A 13,332-nucleotide genomic window follows, 5' to 3' on the forward strand; every position below is an offset into this window, starting at 1 on the left:
TGGGATAAACAAACAAATAAATCATGGTCTCTTTTCCTAACAGTCTAAGACCTACTATATGTGTTTAAATGTTCTGAGTCTGTTACCTATTTGTTTGCTTTATTATGGTTTGTATTCCACATACTGCTTTTTAAAATAACATGCTGTATTTCTTATTATGGAAATAACAACAATGGAAGAAAGACAAAATGGGTCACTTACCACCTCCTTCCTGGTATATTTCCTTCCAGGGAGAAAGAGAAGAGGGAGGGAAGAGAATGCTAGAAACCATTTCATTGCAGGAAGGAATCAATTACATTTTTAAGAATTCCCCGAGCCTACTCTCCTATAGCCTGCCGCATACATTGTCCATGCCAAAGCACTTTATTCAAAAAGCAAAGCCTGTTGTTCAGAGTAACTGCCCACATGACTTTTTATTTTAGGCCATATTTGAAGCCTCATGTTGCATTATATGGAAACAAACAGCGTGCATTTAACTTAGTTTGCATACATGTTCATATATGATATTATGAACATTTTCCACAACACTTACCTTATTCAAAATTATTTCTAATGTTTGCCATTGTGCAAGGCTCCCTGTCTCTCCTTGAGATTGTTTTCAGTTTCTCCTATACACTTGGCAGATGAACATCCCTGTATGTGCATCCCATCCAGTGTACATGTGTGTGATTGTTTCCTTAGAAGTAAAGTGGCATTTAAGGCTTTGGGTCTGTATGGCCCAGGGTGCTTGGGAAAATATTGTGGCAATTTGCACACCCACCAGCAATGTGAGGCTGTGTGTATCCCTGTGTCGTCACCAGATAGAAAGGATCTTTTTATTCCTAATCTTTACAATATGATAGGTGAAATGGCTTTCTGTTTTAATTTGTATATTTGGATTACTAATGATGCTAAACATGTTTATCCTATGTTTACTGCTTCCCTTTGGGGGAATTTCTTATTCATGTTACTTGCACGCTTCCCTCCAAATCTTATTTATCTGTAAAAGTGTTATTCTTAGATGAAATAATGCTTTGTCTGTCATGGATCTGGTAGACATTTTATTCCTTCCCATCACTGATGTGTGAATGAAGTTATAGTAGCCTTTTTTTATTTTAAAATTTTATGTGCAATATGAAATCATCAAAGAAACAATGAGAGACTTCAACAAACAAATTTTTATAAATGTGTTTTAAATTCCCCTCAAATAACACCATTCAAAGATAAACAAGGATAAGTGCTCTGAACGTTTTTGGCTAGCCTTTCAGACCTGTCCCCTGGAAAATGCGTATATCTGTGGATATACCTGTAATTTTGTGGGCTCTTTAAATTGATCATATGATTCTTCCTCACTTATAATCTTCCTTCTTCAGTTACCAATATACTGTGAATGTCTTTCCCTGTGAATAAACATGGGTATTCACTATGGCTTTTTAATATCTGTGTAGAGCTTACATTAATACATCCGTAAGTCCATCTAACTATCTCTTACCTTTGTTAGGATTGGGCTCTGTGACTTAAAGCCACAAGGGTTTACTCTTTCTCGTATGAGGAGTCTAGACAGACAGTTTAGGACCAGTTTGTTTTTTCCTCTAGGTCGTCAGGGACCCAAATTGCTTACGCCTTTGATCTGCCCCTCTCGACAAGCAGTTAGCGCCACTGAGCTCCGTGGCCACTTCCCCTCTCCCCAGAAGAGGAAGAGCAGAGCTGCCACCCAACCTGAGTCACCTCCCCCCAAGGCCCTCTCTGAAATGTCCTTAAATCAATTCCTCTAACAACCCACCACCCAGGTCACCCCAGCTATAGGGGGTCTGCAAGCTGCATTGTAGCTACGTGCTCAGCCACCATGCCCACAGCTTGGGCTATTTACTAAGAGGGGAATATGGAGACTTGGCAACTAGGTGTGTCCAACACAATTGTTGGATAGTGTTTGCTTTTTCCTGGGTTTTCACTGTTGCAAAAACATCACAGTGACTCTATCTCATCAATATTTGTACGTGTTCATTTTTTTCCAGGGGTAAATTTCTGGAAGTAGAGTCACTGGCTCAAAGAATAAGCGATTTCTATAGCTTTCAATATGCCTTGTCCACTCGCCAGAATTTTATTCATGTGCACATCCTTCCGCAGTTTACAATGTTGCCTGGTTTCCTGCAACAAAAATAATATCGTGTGTTAACGCTTATTTTTAAATATCTTTCAATGGAATAGGGGGAGATTGTGTAATATTATTTTAATTATACAAGTGACACAGATGTTTCTTAAGAAAAATTTAGCCTTGCTGATGGAACGCGTTTCTGGTAATCAAATATTCACTGAGAGCTTAAGGGCACCTTCGTTATGTGTGACCAAGGGGGGAAAAAAAGTTGTAAACCCAACAGACTTGGGCTGTTTCTCTGAGAGCTGCGACAATCTAATCCTGAGGCTGCAGAATTCCAGAGTAAATCGCAGTGGCTTAAGGGCGGCAATTGCAGGAATGAAACAATCTTTGTGGGAAAATAACGTTATTAGAGTCTTGACCTTGGGTCCAGATGCATGAAGTCTAAAACATTCAATTCTGTCTCCTGTTGTTTTTTTTCTTCCCTTTACATGAACAAATGAGGTCTCTGGTCTAAAGAGATTTTTTTTTTTAAATCAGGGCTTAATACCATAGTGGGCCTCACCTGTGTTCCCAGAAATCCACAACGAAGCACATGTATGTCATTTATAGTGGAGGGAATGGGTTTCAGTCACTGTCCTAGGGACCATTCCCTTGTTAGCCACTAAGGCCCAAAGAAGGGCTGCTAAGGTAAGATACAGCTAGTGCACTGGCCCGTGGCCAGCCTGGGTATCCTTTGCTCTCTGGCTGCCCATGGACAAGGCCACTTCTGACCCCCCAGGGAAGCGTGGTCATGGAAATGTTTAAAGGCAAGGGTCAGAGCATGACTGGAAGGGGGCACAGGGGAGTGGGGAGTAGTTTGCATTTCAAGTAAGGTTTTCATGGAGAGGGTAATGTGAGTAAAGCCTTAAAGAAATGGGAGATGAGGTTTGTGTGTGTCTGCAGGGGAAGCACTGAAGGCTTTAGTGCCAACTAGTATCAAAGCCAGGGGCAGAAGTTTGTGCCTGGAATGTTCCAGAAACACTAAGGAAGACACTGAAGCTGGGGCAGAGCAAAAGGGGACCTCAGAGGTCCCAGGAGGTCAGATCTCTCATCAATCATTACAAGTGGTGTGATGGTGCCATGGTGGGGATGAGTAGGGGGTCACAGTAGTGACAGTGACGCTGTCCCTTTTCTTCCACTGCCATGCTGAGCCCAGAACTAGGAGGCTATTGGAGCAATCCAGGAGGGGTGGTGGGTCTGCCCATCCCCCCTGCTGTGTTGAACGTAGACCATGGGAAGGCAGGACTCGCGGCAGGAGCCCATTAGGAGGCCTGAGCTGTGATGTGGCTTGGATCAGGGTGACAACAGTGCAGGAGGATCAGCAGTTCAGAATCTACAGCCTGATGGGCTGGTGTGGGTGTGGGTGAAGGGACAAAGCCTCTGAGAGTAGATGGAGCCATGCTGGGGGGGGCAGATTGGGTCATGGTCAGTATGGGAGTGTGAGCCTCTCTGTAGACATACTCGTCAATTCCCAAGATAAGCAATGAGGAATTTCCCAGGCATACTTTTTTTTAAATGAGTGCTTTCTCTGCTGTCATAGCTTTTACCTTCCACCTGTTGGCCGCCATATACCCAACTTGAGATTTACATCCATTCCGTGACCTGGGCCCTGTGCTATCCCTATCCTTAGCCATAGTATTTCCAGCGAGCAGTATTCCAAGCTCTGCTTTACTCAAAATGGTATGTCTGTGTCTTTTCACACATAAATCCAGTTTGGCCTGTAGGAGATGGGTGGCTCACATTATCGTCCAGGAGGAAACCGAGGCTGCCTGACTTCCCGGTAGAAGGGACTTAATCATCTTCCTGCATGTACCAAAGAGCTGACTTTGGAGTCTGGCGAATGTACAGTCTGTGCCTTGATGTCATTCATTTGGGGTCAGTTTTCCCACAGATGTGGTGTGCTATTTAATATTTAGATTCTTAGCATCTTTTATTTAAGAAAAAAATCTCTTACGTTACGTCTGTAAATATTTGTTCTCTTCCCTTTTCCATTTGCTTCTGCAGGGTCTCCACATTTTTACCTTAATGTATATTTTCTACATCTTTTACTCAAGCAAATTTGTTCTTCTTTGCACAATTTTTCCTTCCCGTTTGTGATTTTACTTTTTCTTCTTCTTTCACCACTTCTGCCCGTTCATATTTCACTCTTTCTGGGGCCCTCGCTTCCTAGGCAAGTGACTGGTTCACAGCGTTCATCTAACTCATGGCAGCATTCTTCTGGTGTGATCCCATGACCCGCTTTCTTTTCCTGTGTCTGTCTTCCAGTGTTCTTACAGTGTCTTTGCTTCCTTTTGAGAACTCCCATTCCAGGAAAATTCAGATCCCTAGAAAGAGAACGCTGTGTGCAGCTATCTGGTTCTGCACTTAATGCTGCCTGTCTGATTCTAAGAGCCACAGCAGGTGCAGGAAAGCCTCTGCCCGACCCAGCCTGGGCACACTGGTGCTGGTTTTGCCCCTCGCTGTGCCCCCACCTTAACAACGCGTCCTTTGCTGATGCTTGCCCACATTCACAGCCACAGTCGTCTGTCCTTTTCTTTCTGCGTGTACCTCTGCTCGTGTACACTTTTGGTTGTCCATTTACCTCCTTTGTGGCTCACATTTTCTTTCCCTCTGTGTCCTAATTGTTCTTGTATGGTTTCCAAAAAAAGAAGAAATGTTAGTTTTATGCTGCCATCTTTAAATCTTACACCCTATTTGTTTATATACTAAGCTATATAAAATTTGGACTTTCTGTAAGAAAAACAAGTAAAGTGGGAATCTAGGAGGAGGAGTTAAGAAATCGTCAGTTAAGAGAGTCGGCAGAGCTCGGACCCAAGACACAACACTGGCTGTGTTACCGCAGGAAAATTACTTAACCTGTGTGAACCACAGTTTCCTCGCGCACGTGTGTGTGTGTGTGTGTGTGTGTGTGTGTGAGAGAGAGAGAGAGAGAGAGAGAGAGAGAGAGAAAGAGATAAGATAAGAGGATTAACGTGATGGTTTAGTAAGATGATTCATAGAAAGCATTCATTCTGGTGCCTGGCACATCGCAATCAGTCAATAACATTAGCGGTCATCAGCAGCAGCTCACATGGGAAGCCAGTTGTCCGAAAACCATTTATTGGATAGCCCAACCTTTCCCCCACTGACATGAACTGCTTTATAGTCTACGAGAAAAAAAGGTGTCCACCAAAGTCTGTTTCCGATGCTCTCTTTTACTCCGATCTGTCCATTCTGGCATCAGGACCACGTGTGTTAGAGGCTTAGCTCTTCCAGACACATTTTAATACCTAGTACGATACTCTCCCCATTTGTTTTCCAAAAGTGTCCTGTATTTCTCACATGGATATTTGTTTGCTTATTTCTTCTAGATGAATGTTAGGATAATTTTGTCAAGTTCTAAAAAAAAAATTATTTGAAAACTTTGGAAGATTGTAATAAATCTAAAGGTTAATATGGAGAACAGGGACTTCATTAAAATATTGAGCCTTCCCAGCCAATGGCATGGACATTCTCTGCATTTATTCAGATTTCGTGTGTGTGTCCTTTATAATTCAGTTGCTTTCTTTCTGTGTGCCTCTGGCAGTGAGTATTTGTAAACTTCTGTCTGCAAGTGTCTTTGATTGTCTTCGGTTTTCTGGGTGGAAACGGGGCCCATCTATAGCCAGGGTTTGTTGGCTCTCCAGGGCCCCAGTTTTCCTTGGATGCTCAGAGCATCCACACCACGTGGCTCATGGCAGTTTCTCCCGTGCTCCGATATCTCCCACTGTCCCCAGAAAGCTGTTCCCCGTTGTCATTTCTGTACCCACAGGTGCAGTCTACCAGAGAGCCTAGCTGTCTCTTACCACCAAGGTCCCAGAAGTTTCCTCTTCTTCTGGGTGTCTACCCCCCTGCCCAAACCCTCCTCGCTCGTCATATATAGGGGCCATTCTCTGGATGTTTTCATGCACTGTGTTCAATTCCAAATTAAGAAACAAATGCTGCACTCAGTACCTGGTCCAACAGCTCAGGCGACCCCTCTGGAGCCTCCTCCTACTTCAGGGGCTGGCCCTAGAGTGCTTCACCTTGATCCTGCTCACCCCTTCTCTCCCAAGGTCGAGGTAGACATCCCGGGGCCTGTGTCTAGGGATGACACGAAGAACACACAGCATGGGGCAAGCCTCAAGTCCCTCCAGTTCTCCTGGGCTCACCACTTCCCTGCCCTCTGTGTGGGCAGAGCGCCCTGAGCCTCTGACCCCATGGGTTCACCCTCTTCCGTGCCATTGGTTTGCTGGACCTGCAGCGATCCTCCCAGCTCCTTCTAGCAACACCTGCTTCAAGCTCATGCATCAGGCTCATCCAAGTTATTGGGGCCCAGTTGTTTTCCAATGTCCTTGTCCCCACTAGCACATAAATGGGTGATGAGAATCTGGAGTTAATGCAGGGAAAGGGTTCAAAGAATCTAAAAAGGAGAAGACAATGCCTCCCTGTGATGTGAGTGGTGAACACAAACCCAACTTCAAGGCTGACTGTGGCTCCCCGTTTATGACACTTGTGTGGTCCCCACATGGGGACACTAAGCATAGTGAGTTCTTGGGGAAGGACTGTGAACTGAATAGAGAGGATGGATACTCAACTTAGTGTTTTATTTTCTTCCTTTGATGGTAGAATAAAACTCACTGTGGATGAAAATCTCCCTTCCTCTGCTAAATGGGTGGAGTATAGTGGCCCTAGGAGCTCCTCCGAGGTCCTTCCCGCTCCCAAGGAAGCTGAAATTCCGACCAGCCTTGGTAGAGTCACCAGGACGACAGGCCCCGGGCCCTTCTTGTGCTTCATTTCTTTCTTTGTCTCTACCCCTCCATCTGCCCTCTTCCTCATTGTCTTCCTCACTGCTCTTCTAGATAGAGGCAGCCACACCCAGGGCAAATATGCAGGGGTCTCCTGCTGCAGGGAAAAGGTGGCTGAAGGCCTTTTATGGCAGATACAGCTGCATGATCCCAACACACCGCGATGGCGACCTCGAGCCGTTTCAACACCCTGAAGGAGAGATCATGTGTCCTGTCAGCAAATGCAGACTTGGGTCAGTTCATGGTTACTTCTTCTGCTAAGCGACTCGAGGGCATAGTGTTCTGTCTTTGTGATTAAAAAAAAAATCCTTGCCAGCTAGGGATAAAGTCATGCAGTTGGCATGCTGAGCTAGTCAACTCCCGAATTGTAGTCACCCCGGGGCAGGCATGAGCTCGCCCACCTAAGGGAGGTGGTTTTCTCTGGATATGGGCCTTCATTATAGACATAAAGGAATTAAGGGAAGGAAACTGAATTCCAAGTGAGCATAATTGATGGCCTCGATGCTGACCCAGTTAGGGTGTGGTGTTTTATCAAGAAAGGATTTATGGGGTGCCTGGGTGGCTCAGTCGGTTGAGCGTCCAATCTTGATTTCTGCTCAGGTCATGATCTCATGGTTCGCGTCAGGGTCTGTGCTGAGTGTGGAGTCTGCTTGGGATTCTCTCTCTCTCTTCTCCTCTCTCTCTCTCAAAATAAGTAAAGAAACAACTTATGCTCCCTCTCTGTCTCTCTCAATGAACAAACAAACAAACATTTTTTAAAAAGAAAGGATTTAATACCGGGAAGTAGAGGCATGCAAAATTTTGGCAAGGGTGGGAGAAACTCAGCTTCCTTTCTGGAACCTGAGAAATGTGACAACCTCGAGAAGCCACCTCCCTCTGTGGTTGCAGCTGCCTCCGCACCAGGGCAGTGATCTGTCCTCCTGGAAGTCACCTTGGCATCTGCCTGTGCACCGACTTGTTGCTTCTCAAGGAGAGTGATGGCTTTTCCATCCCTGCACCTTCCAAACTGTATCCAAGTGCCTCTCACTGGTGAAATACAAACCAGAACCTGGTGACAATTCAGCAGGAAATGGTTTTTCTCAGGCTTCCAGTCCCTGCAATTTAGGGAAGAGATCAGAAGTGTTCCAGTAGGCTGAGGATAGACAGACCATCTCTGATGCAAGCATATGGACAAAATGTCACATGCACATCCTGTACAGCCTGGAAGATTCTTTCTTGGGAATAGCTTGGGCTTGGGAATAGCTTTCCGGCCTGGACCTGGACCAGTGCCTCAGGACCCTACCTCTGTCCACTTCTGGGTTCTTCTCCAGAAGGAGACACCAGAACTTAGCACTCAGTCACTGAGCACCGGTGCCATGGGCGGCTGCTCACCTTGGAGCAGGTGCCATCCTGCTGTTGGGACTTGCTCTCCCCTTCCCATCTCCGCTTCGATCTTTGTGCCCCCTCACTCCCTGCAACCCACCGACTATTCCCAGACAAGAAAGACCACCTCCCTGAGCAAGCAGAACATACTCATTCTTCAGGGAAACACCACCCTCTCCAGAAGGACAAGAGGGATTGTGTTTTCAATTCCTTGGTGGGCAAAGGGACACGCTTCCTACTTTGCCATTGGGTGCAGCCCAGGGAATATAGACAGATCTCCTTTCTGCCGTTCTGCTGTTCAACTTCAAATCAATGTTATTTCAGCCCGCTAGGGAGACCCTCTGAATGTGCTCATTGACCAACTTCTTCATTTCTTATGTGGGCATTTATGTGCACATTCACACGGCCTTGCTTCCTTTGGTGAACAGTAATCTGTAGAGCATGGAAATGCATTACTTTTCCTGTTCCATATACGGTGAAATTAAGGATGCAGAGAGAATAAGCTACTTGCTCAAGGGCACAGTTCGTAAGTTTCCAATGCTTCTGACTCTTAGCCAAGTGCTCTGGCTACAGACCAGCAAAGACTCAAGAGTGGTAGAAAAGATGAAACAATCACCATCTTCGCTGCTGCCTTCCAAGTGGGCGTGCTTGGTGACACTCAGCTATTCTTCCCCCCCTGTGCCCACTCCCCCAGTCCTTGGGAACACTGCTAAGTGTATCTTTCCATAAAGAAGAAAGGTCACATGGTATTAACACACCCAGTAATTCAGTATGTGCCTTACATAATGCTTTAACATTTTCTTTTCATGTAATAGAGCATTAAAATTGTCCCCGCTTGACCCCAGCTATCCACAGAAAATTGGCAGCTTTTTAATTAATGACTTCTGGCTGCTACAGTGTATCTTCTAGCTAATTTCCCAGAGCACTCACCTCATGCCAACAAGATTACAGAATTCTGAATATTGTATGCACTGTGTTATATTTTGCTCTTTATAATAATGATGAACAACCTAAAGTGGATGGCCGATAATTTTATCAAGCTGTGACAAAGTCTACTTCCCTCCAGCTGAACAAATGGGTAACCCTTGGGACTGTTGTTCTTATGGTAGATGAATTGGTTCACTCTTCTGTTTAGCAAGTGTGATCAGATTTATAAATTGTGTAACTCTTCCAGTTAGGTTCACTTCCTCATGAAAAAAAGATTTAATGTTTTTCAAATGCATATACTTTATTCCTGTCTTTGTTAAGACCTTTTCATAATGAAGAGGCTTCTCTTAGTCTACATAGGAATTAATAGATAATCCTATCCAGTGATTTAACTGAGACAGCTGAGCTTAACACTAGTTAAATTTTATATTGTAATGCTTTAGTATAAGTGTGTCAAATGTTGTAAGTATTTTTCTGGTGAAAATTCTTTGAGGAGAGGAAAGCATACGTGTTTTTGACGTCAATGATCCTATTAACTGTCTCATATTCTATCAGCATTTTGTTAGATTTTTTAGGGTGTTGTACCCCGTTTTACATAACTTATAAATCCCATTGCATTTTCAGATTTCCTGGTTTTCTGCCTTATGGATGTATTTTTAAAATCCTACGTTTGGCTGAAGTTTTAGGTTGTGTGTATTAAACTACATCTGGATCTCTTACTGCAGTAAACTTTGGGAAAGGCATCAATAGCCTCGACAGCTTCAAAACATGGACTAAATTTAAGCACTTAAATAAAAATTAAAGGCTTTTTCAGTAAGTTCTAATAGTATCCTTTTATCCTTGCCCAAAAGAACACGTTATCCATAAAAACGAATTTTATAATTGGTAAAAACTGAATTTTTAAAACATACCGTCAACTTTTACAGGAGAAAAAAAAACATATGATCATTTCAATAAATATTGAAAGGCAGTTGATAATATTCAACATTCAGGCCTGACTTTAAATGAGGGGTGGGGGTGGGGGGAAGTGGGTGATGGGCATGGAGGAGGGCAGTTGTTGGGATGAGCATTGGGTGTTGTAATGGAAACCAATCTGACGATAAATTATATTTTTTAAAAATAATAAATTAAAATAAAAATAAATAAGAAAAAATAAATTTGTGTAAAACCGGAGTATAGAAATGCTTTATAAGACCCAAGTGCTTTGGCAAATGAAGGAGGAAAAGACAGGAAGTCCAATAGATACATAGGCAAAGGATGTAGATGGGCTGTTCACCAAGAAAACAGGTATAAATTGCCAAAACATGATGATGTGAAAAGATGCTCAAACTTATCTACAGGCAAAACAAACAAAAAATATCAAAAAAAATTGTCAAAGCATGCAAATTAAAATAATGATGAAAATCAAAAAGGTCAGTCATGTACATGTGTGAGGAAAAATTAACCCTCAGCCAACACTGATGGAAATGAAATCGACGTGTTTCTTAGGAAGCAGCTTAGACATACATTTCAACACTAAATGCACAGAATTCCCCTTCGAGCATTAATCCCAGAGGTTGCCTACCACTCCATTGACTGACTGATAAGTGGAGAGATTCCTTGCAACATGGTCCTTCTTCTTGTGGAGTAAGAAAGACAGAAATTCAACTAATCATAAAATCATCGTAAGGAGAAATCTTTTAAGAAGGAGTATTGTGGGCTTACTGTATGCCATACCATACTTAAAGAATTTCAATGCCTACATCACCTTATTAAGGAGATTCTATATTATCTCCACTTTTCAGGTGGAAGAAACTGAGGAACTGAAAGATTACCTCATTACCTAGTTATTCGGTGTTACTGATGATCTGATGCCTTGCAACAAATTATCCCCCAAAATTAGTGGCATGAGATAATGCACATTTATTACCTCCTATGTCTGTGGGTCTGGAATCTGAGTATGGCTTAGCTGAGTCCTCCTGTTCAAGGTCTCTCCCAGCACTGCAGTTAAGGTGTTGGCCGGTGATGCAGTCATGTCAAGGCTCAGCCTGGGAAGAGTCTCGTCCCCCAAGCCCACTCGTGTGGTTGCTGTGTTGTATGGCAGGATTCAGTCATAGACTGTTGGTTGGAGAACACCCTCAAGGGAGCCTCTCCATAGGGTAGCCTACATTCCCCACAGTGAGGCCACTAGCCTCAGAGAGGGAGGGATTGAAAGAGAGACCACAGAGGCTCCTGGGTGGCTCAGTCCGTTGAGCAGCCAACTCTTGATTTCAGCTCAGGTCATGATCCCAGGGTCGTGGGATCGAATCCCGTATTGGGCTCCATGCTAAGCACAGAGCCTGCTTAAGATACTCTCCCTCCCCGTGTGCCCCTCCCCACTCACTCTCTCTAAAAAAAAAAAAAAAGAAAGAAAAGAAAAGAAAAAAATATACATATGTATATGTAAAGAAGAGAGGTACCTGGGTGGCTCAGTCTGTTAAGTGCCCGACTCTTGATTTCAGCTCAGGTCATGATCTCACGGTTAGTAGGATCAAGCCCCGCATCAGGCTCTGCATGGACAGCTCAGAGCTTGCTTGGGATTCTCTCTATCTCTCTCTTTCTCTCCCTGTCCCTCTCCTGCTGGTGCTCCCTCTCTCAAAATAAATAAACTTTTAAAAAAATGTTGGGGCACCTGGGTGGCTCAGTCAGTTAAGCATCCGACTTCAGCACAGGCCGTGATCTCACGGTTCGTGAGTTCAAGCCCCATGTCAGGCTCTGTGCTGACAGCTCAGAGCCTGGAGCCTGCTTCAGATTCTGTGTCTCCCTCTCTCTCTTCCCCTCCCTAGCTCACACTCGCATTCTCTCTCTCTGTGTCAAAAATAAATAAACTTAAAAAAATTTTTTAATGTTAAAAAAAAAAGAACAAAGAGAGCCACAATCCTTTGTGATCATAGCTACATGCCCAGTATCTGGCCCACAGTGGGTGCTCAGTAATCAAACAATAAATCCCATTTATGTCAAAATAGAGCACATCTTTATATTCACTTATAAAATATTAGGAAGGGAAAATTATGAGATTGGGGTCTTGAGAAGAAAAAGAGGGCATTTACTTACTTACTTACTATTTGAATTTGGGGCCCAAAATTCTCAGATCCCTAATCTAGGATTCTCATGTTTTATACTATAATAAGTAAACTAACAGATACCTTTCATTAATTACTTTTCAAAACCAATCACTCATTTACTGGCATGTTCATAATTCATCAAACACTTGTTAAAAATCCTCTGTGAATTTCATGTGAATTAGGTTTCTAATGATCCACATTACACATGTTTCTAAATTTGCATTTTTTTACATTTTGATGATTTGTCTATTCCCCAAGAGCAAACAGATTAGGGGTCGGAATGTTTTTCTTCATTTTGTCTCACTTTAGAAAGTATTCAGAAGCTGATACCGGAGAGAGCAACATGTGGCAATTATGAAAGAAAAGTGTTGTTACATCTTTAAAACTTTCCATCCTTGATTTTGAATGCTTTATGAATGAGACATATTTTTTAAAAATTCTACTTAAAATTATGTTATGATATTTCATGCATCAGATGTGTGATAAAATACTAACCCAAATGTGTATTATTTGTATATGCTCCTCCTTCCAACTTTGTTTTAAAAAATTTTTTTTAATGTTTATTTATTTTTGAGACAGAGAGAGACAGAGCATGAATGGGGGAGGGGCAGAGAGACAGGGAGACACAGAATCGGAAGCAGGTTCCAGGCTCCAAGCCATCAGCCCAGAGCCTGACGCGGGGCTCAAACTCACGGACCGTGAGATCGTGACCTGAGCTGAAGTCGGACACTCAACCGACTGAGCCACCCAGGCACCCCTCCTCCTTCCAACTTTGTAGTGATCTTACAGATGTGGGCTTCTTACAAACCAGATGTCAGCCACGTATGGGACATGAGTCAGATCCTACCCACACCCAGTCTTTCCATTGGATGCTATTAGAACACAGGCTGCTTTGTTTGGGTATTTTCTCTGGCTACTTTTGTGCCTCATTGGCAGAAGTATGTAGTTATATAACAGTGTGGCCTGCAAAGCCTACAACATTTATTATTTGGCCCTTTTGGAAAATGATTTCCTAGTATTGTCTGAAAAAATTGAGCAT

The 13,332-nt window shown here is 43.3% G+C and overlaps 1 protein-coding gene across 2 annotated transcripts in view; it reads left to right on the top strand.

Moving 5' to 3' along the window:
- DSCAM (DS cell adhesion molecule) overlaps positions 1–13,332 on the top strand; it is a 699,778-nt gene that overhangs the window by 510,635 nt on the left and 175,811 nt on the right. The window lies entirely within an intron of this gene.

This window comes from Panthera pardus, unplaced genomic scaffold (genome assembly GCF_024362965.1).
Source record: "Panthera pardus isolate Hobbes unplaced genomic scaffold, ASM2436296v1 HiC_scaffold_16, whole genome shotgun sequence".
In the NCBI taxonomy this organism is placed as follows: Eukaryota; Metazoa; Chordata; class Mammalia; order Carnivora; family Felidae; genus Panthera; species Panthera pardus.